Source organism: Manis javanica, chromosome 13 (assembly GCF_040802235.1).
Source record: "Manis javanica isolate MJ-LG chromosome 13, MJ_LKY, whole genome shotgun sequence".
Lineage (NCBI taxonomy): Eukaryota > Metazoa > Chordata > Mammalia > Pholidota > Manidae > Manis > Manis javanica.
In genome coordinates, this window is record NC_133168.1 from 22,224,777 (window position 1) to 22,232,272 (window position 7,496).

Below are 7,496 nucleotides of genomic sequence, written 5' to 3' on the forward strand. Positions count from 1 at the left end.
TGCTGCTGGCTCACTGGAAGATGGGCTTGGCCTCGGTTGGCCCAAAGGCTTGCAGGGTGAGGTCTCAAGATGCACATGCTATAGACACTGGAGGAGTCGAATGTTACACTCCCAACAGGGCAATATCACCCTCCAGGGAGAAAATATTGTTTTTTGGGGGCAAACAAATATTACTTAAAAAAAAATGTGTGAAGTACGGATATACATAGAGTACACAAACATATACAGTATCCAGGATTTTTATATTTTAGATATAAGTATATATGTGAAGCACATTAACAGATACACAGTATATCTGTAGCATTAAAATTTCACTGGGGAGGGTGACTGGGAAAAAAAGTTTAGAAAGTCTCAGGGGGCAGGGAAATAAAGAAACAAGTTTAGAAACATTGTCTAAATGAAGGGGAAAAGTTATTCTTGACACCAAAGTCTGAATAAGTCAAAGCATTTCCATTGTCTGGAACATTCTTGTCCAGTTCATGTCCAGAAAGCCATTAGCACATGGGACAGAACACTGGACTCTCATGAAGTGCTCTGTTACTTCCCTCCTGACATCCCCAGCATTCCATGTATATTTGGACCAATGACTTACTTAGAATGGGGCCTCTATTTAGGGCTCTTCCTTAGAAAATTGATGTAAGGTCTTTCCACCTCTCTGCTTCCCAGGAGATTGCGAGAAATAATGATAGTGCATTTTAACCTTGGGGTGAACGGGTGAATACAATCCAGAAGGACGTCCTCAGGCCTCTAGCTCCGCTGTACCGAGATCCAGGAGCAGAGGAACGTATGTCTTCCTGTCCCCGCTGGCATCTGCTCGTGAGGGACCACAGCTCCTCCTGCAGACCCTCCTCAGTTATTTCTGGGAGGCCCTAGATGAGTTTCTCTCTGTGTTCCTGGGACGTGGTCTCTTCATGTTTTTCTTCCCTGAAAGTCTGTGTTGGTGTCCTCTGCTTACAGGGAAAGTGAGGGAGGGACTTGCCCCAGACCTGGTGTCATTCACCCCAGAGGTTCACTGGGTACCCCACTTCACTGTGGCCCGGAGCTGCCTTAGAGAAAGCAACACGGTCCTTCCACCTCTAGGGTGGGCTGGGGCAGGTGCTGCATTCTTCCTTCCATACTCTTCATCATCTCCATCCCTCTTCCAAATTCTTGGCACAACATGACTTTCTCTCAACAGGATCCCTATGTCCCCAGGTGTCTTAGTCTGTTCTGGATGCTATAATAAAATGCCTCAAATTGGGTTGCTTATAAAGTACAGAAATGTATTTCATACAGTTCTGGAGGCTGAACGCTCAAGATGAGAGCATGTTTGGTTGAGGGTCCTCTTCTGGGTCACAGACTTCTTGTTGTACCTCATGTGGCAAAGCGGGCAGGGAGCTCTGTGGGGTCTCTCTCATAGCATCTCTGATCTCACTGATGGGGCTTCACCCTTGTGACCTGACATAGCTGTATCCACCTCTGAAGCCACTAGATTAGGATTACAATATGGGAATTTGGGCAGGACAAACATTCAGACCATAGGACCATGTAAATGGGTTTATTCATTATACTCAAGGTGAGGGAATACCCTTGGTTCCACACCCAATCCCCCATCAGCTTAAGCTCCACAAAGACTGCCAGGGCCACAGCTGCACACTCATGATCAGCTGGTAGGTGATGTGACGCTCGGCAGAGGTTCCTGAGCAGGGGACGTCCTGGCTTCAAGGGAACTCACTCATTTGTTAACAGTCAGCCAGTAGTTCCGTGGGTTGCTTTTACTGGGGGAAGTGTTGGTAAGTACCCTGGCTCATTTAGTAAACACTAGAGAAAAGGAATGGGAAATGACTTTCTGGGAATTTCTACCAGAGCATAAGAAAAATTTTTAGAGTGTCAAGGCAGAGCCTGGGTGGTAGAAGAGACACTCTGGGCATGGGAAGGGCTGGCTAGGGAAATGAGTGGTTAAGGAACCTCACAGGACCTGGAGAACTACTAACATGGCGATTGTATGTGCAAGGGGCCAGCATGCCTCAGTCCTTAAGCACAGGTCTAATCTTCTTTGGTATCATTGGTTTATAGCCCTATGACTCAGTCCATTAGAAGATTTTCTTTGGGAATGAAAACCATCAGCAAAATCAAAGTACAAGTTGGGTTATTATTACAATATTCTTATTTGTGCCAGCTTTGATGCACTGTATCTTTGTGGAAACACAGGGTTAAACATTGCTTTCTTACTTTCTTTAACTGTGAAATTAACTCATTTGCCCAGCAGCTAGAGAAAACTATCATGACTGTAAATGGAATCAGGAAAAAGAATGAATGCATTTTGCCTTTTTCACGAATGTTTTATCTATGCATAGCTCCATCTCTGTGGAGCACAGGCATTGACCAGTCAGAATGGATGCTTTCTGTAGGTGCCAGGCATTAACCCTTTGCTTGCTAGATTGTGGATGGCTGGGGGAGGGAAAGGGTCTAGAAATATTTCAACCTTTTCACGACAGGTACAGCCAAGTTGTTGAATACTTGCTTATTAACACTTTCCCTTTATTTAGATTTCCCTTTAATTACCTTTTCCTTTCATTAGCTTTTGGTTTGTGTATTATGATTTCGTAAGGGGCTGGAGTGGGAGATAAAAAATGATGGCAGTATTTTGTTTCTTCTTTACACTGGATATATGGACAAAGATGGAAACTAGGGCGACCTGTGTTGGGTGAATATGGCCAGGGCCAAGGAAATAATTGCAAGCCAAATGGTCTTGCTGCTGGAGACCTCCTGATTTTTGAAAGCTGTTTCGAGAGTGATTTATTTGCAAAGAGGTACTGTAGGAAAGGCTTTCTGTATTTCCGCTGTTGGAGGCCACCCAGTTCAACAGTGTAAAAGTTCCTAGAATCAAGTAGAACTCCAGATTCACTGTTAAGTTATTCAAAGACTCATTGGTCCTCCTAAGAGGGTGAATGGAATTAAAAAAAAAAGTAAGGCCTCTTTATGCTCCATTTAGTTCAAACAGTCCACAAGTGCCAAGGAAATGTTCTCAAGTCCATGTCTTACATGGTAGACAGCTTTGAGTTTGCTGCACTGTGATGTTTATCATTTTGCTGTTTTCCTGTTGCTGTTCCTTCTACCGTAATTTTTCTAGAGTAGTAACATGGAGCTATTTTATTTCTGAACTTTAATTAAATCTGAGAGATTGCAAAGTATAATGATACTTCTTTTCTCAGTTGTACTGCAAGGTCTTGTCTTTTATCTTACAACTGTTGGAGTCATATATATGTTTATGGTTTGAAGCAGAACAGAAGTATTATTCATGGTTCAATTAAGGTAAGAAATTCCATTCCTTTTCTTACAGCAAGTGCTGTAGTATCCAGCTGGATCCCACCTGTGATTACTGGGGAGAGTGGTTCTGGTAACAACATTTCCTTCTGTGGGCCACCCACTCCTTTAGCATCAGTGCCAATCCTTATTCATTATTTTTCCCCCAAATCATCACTTCTGTCAAAAGTTAGCTTTGCCCATTTAAATTCACTCTACTGAATGCCTCACACTTAGAATCCTTTTAGCAAGTAGTTGGTACCATAGCAAATGGTGATTACAGATTTTTTTCTTGTTAGACTTTGTCCTTCAGAAATAAGTCTCCTATATCAGTTCATTTATTCACTCATTCATTTATTCAACAGATATTTCTTGAGTGTCTGGTATATGCAACAAGTCTAATATAGTAAGGACTGTATAATTAATTACTGGGTGAATGAGTGAAAGAATGAATAAATTAAAATGAGACCTTAAGGATGAGCAGATGTTTCACTGATAAAATCTGGGTGGGGAGTACTTACAGCTCTCCAAATATTATGGTACCTTTGAATCTCTTGAGCCCAGCAGTACCTTGTGCCAAGAAGGTACTCAATAAATGAGAATAAGTAATCTAGAAAATGAGTACCGTGACCAGGCACTGTGCTGTGTGTGTTAGGGGTGGGGTGGGCGGGTGCCAAGGATGTGGCGTGGGGCAGGGAGGAGCTTCTCCCAGCCCTCTCTCCAGACACCGTGGACTCTCCCCAGTGCTCCCCCTCCCGGCAGCCCTGCTTCTTCTCAGCAGCTATCCTTAGCTGCCTCTTTTCAGACAAACTGAGTCATGGGCATGAACTTCAGCTTCTCCCTCTCCTCTGTGGATTTCCTTTCTGTGCCTTCTCACTCCCCAACCTTACCACTGACCTCAGAGGCATCTCTTCCCTCCCTCCAGACTGATATCCCCACCTGTGCTCTTGATCAGATCTTCTTGTAACTCTTTCAAGACCATGCTCAAACTGTTGGAACAAAAGGAATCCTTGTTATTCCACCTCTTTTTATAAGGCTTTGGTGGAACTTGACTTTATCAACTTTGTCTTTAGTCTTGAGATGCTCTTCAGCCTCAGAGATGCTTTCTGCGATAGTATAGCCTCCTGGTCTTCCTCTAGTTGGTGAATATTCTGTTCTTCTCAGTCTCTTGTGTTGGCTCCTCCTTGTCCACTTGCCCCTAGAAAGGGAAGTTTAATATCTTAGGGTTATCTCTGGGCTGCCTCTCTATTTGTCCTAGTGAAGATGAAAGAAAAGGTGGCATGAGAAGAAAACAGATTCATTTCCAAATCTGAGGATGTGCAGGCTCCTGAGCCCAAGTCCATTTAGTAACTCTGAAGATGTCTGCTGATCCCTAGTAAAGCCCCAGGAATAAACTCGGTGCCTCTTTCTAGTTGGCAGAGTAAAAGGCAGTTGGGGTAGAGATGAAAATTGGCGTTAGTCAGGAAGGCTTGACTCTTTCTAAAGGTGCTGTGCAATTTGCTAATAAAACCACTGAACTAAGAGCAAAACCCCTGGACCAGATGGCTTCACTGCTTAATTTTATCAAACATTTAGTGAAGACCTAATACCCATTCTCCTTAAAGTTTTCCAAAAAATAGAAGAGGAGGGAATACTCCCAAACTCATTCTAGGAGGCTAGCATCACTCTAATACCAAAAGAAGGCAAAGACACCACAAAAAAAGAAAATTACAGACCAATATCCCTGATGAACATAGATGCAAAAATACTCAACAAAATATTAGTAAATCGAATTCAAAAATACATCAAAAAGATCATTCATCATGATCAAGTAGGATTTATTCCAGGGATGCAAGGATGGTACAACATATGAAAATCCATCAACATTTTCCGCAACATCAACAAAAAGAAGGACAAAACCACATGATCATCTCCATAGATGCTGAAAAAGCATTCAACAAAATTCAACATCCATTCATGATAAAAACTCTCAATAAAATGGGTATAGAGGGCAAGTACCTCAACATAATAAAGGCCATATATGACAAACCTACAGCCAACATTATACTTAACAGCGAGAAGCTAAAAGCTTTTCCTTTATGATTGGGAACAAGACAAGGATGCCCACTCTCCCCACTTTGATTCAAAATAGTACTAGAGGTCCTAGCCATGGCAATAAGACAACACAAAGAAATAAAAGGCATCCAGATTGGCAAGGAAGAAGTCAAACTGTCTCTGTTTGCAGATGACATGATATTGTACATAAAAAACCCTAAAGAATCCACTCCAAAACTACTAGATCTAATATCCGAATTCAGCAAAGTTGCAGGATACAAAATTAATACACAGAAATCTGTGGCATTCCTATACACTACCAATGAACTAGATGAGAGAGAAATCAGTAAAACAATTCCATTCACAATTGCATCAAAAAGAATAAAATACCTAGGAATAAACCTAACCAAGGAAGTGAAAGACCTATACTCTGAAAACTACAAGACACTCATGGGAGAAATTAAAGAAGATACCAATAAATGGAAACACATCCCATGGTCATGGATAGGAAGAATTAATATTGTCAAAATGTCCATCCCGCCTAAAGCAATCTACAAATTCAATGCAATTTCTATCATAAAACCAACAGCATTCTTCAACGATCTAGAGAAAATCGTCCTGAAATTCATATGGAACCACAAAAGACCTCGAATAGCCAAAGCAATCCTGAGAAGGAAGAATAAAGCAGGGGGAATTATGCTCCCCAACTTCAAGCTCTACTACAAAGCCACAGTAATCAAGACAGTTTGGTACTGGCACAAGAACAGACCCATAGACCAATGGAATAGACTAGAGAGTCCTGATATAAACCCAACAATACATGGTCAATAAATATATGATAAAGGAGCCATGGACATACAATGGGGAAATGACAGCCTCTTCAACAGCTGGTGTTGGCAAAACTGGACAGCTACATGCAAGAGAATGAAACTGGATTATTGTTTAACCCCACACAGAAAAGTAAACTCAAAATGGATTAAAGACTTGAATTTAAGTCATGAAACCATAAACTCTTAGAAGACAACATGGGCAAACATCTCCTGAATATAAGCACGAGCAACTTCTTCCTGAACCCATCTCCTCAAGAAAAGTAAACAAAAGCAAAAATGAACTCATGGGACTACATCAAACTAAAAAGTTTTTGTACGGCAAAGGACATCATCAACAAAACAAAAAGGCTTCCTACAGTATGGGAGAATATATTTATAAATGACATATCTGACAAGGGGTTAACATCCAAAATATATAAAGAACTTACACACCTCAACACCTAAAAAGCAAATAACCTGATTAACAAATGGGCAGAGGATATGAAGAGACAGTTCTCCAAAGAAGAAATTCAGATGGCCAACAGACACATGAGAAGATGCTCCACATCACTAATCATCAGGGAAATGCAAATTAAAACCACAATGAGATATCACCTCACACCAGTAAGGATGGCCAGCATCGAAAAGACTAAGAACAACAAATGCTGTGAAGATGCGGAGAAAGGGGAACCCTCCTACACTGCTGGTGGGAATGTAAGCTAGTTCAACCATTGTGGAAAGCAGTATGGAGGTTCCTCAAAAAACTAAAAATAGAAATACCACTGGACCCCAGAATCCCACTCCTTGGAATATACCTAAAGAATACAACTTCTCAGATTCAAAAAGACATATGCACCCCTATGTTTATCACAGCACTTTTTTACAATAGCGAATATATGGAAGCAACCTAAGTGTCCATCAGTAGATGAATGGATAAAGAAGATATGGTACATATATACAATGGAATACTATTCAGCCATAAGAAAGAAACAAATCCTACCATTTGCAACAACATGGATGGAGCTGGAGGACATTATGCTCAGTGAAATAAGCCAGGTGGAGAAAAACAAATGCCAAATGATTTCCCTCATTGTGGAGTATAACAATGAAGCAAAACTGAAGGAACAAAATGGCAGCAGACTCACAGACTCCAAGAATGAATTAGTGGTTCCAAAGGGGAGGGGTGCAGGAGGGCAGGTGGGGAGGGAGGGAGAGGGGGACTGAGGGACAGTGACTGCACTGGGGTATGGGTGGGGACTTGATAATATGGGAAATGTAGTAGCAATATTGTTTTTTCATGTGAAATTTTCATAAGAGTGTATATCAATCATAGCTTAATAAAAAAAATGCTGAACTTATTTTAGCAAA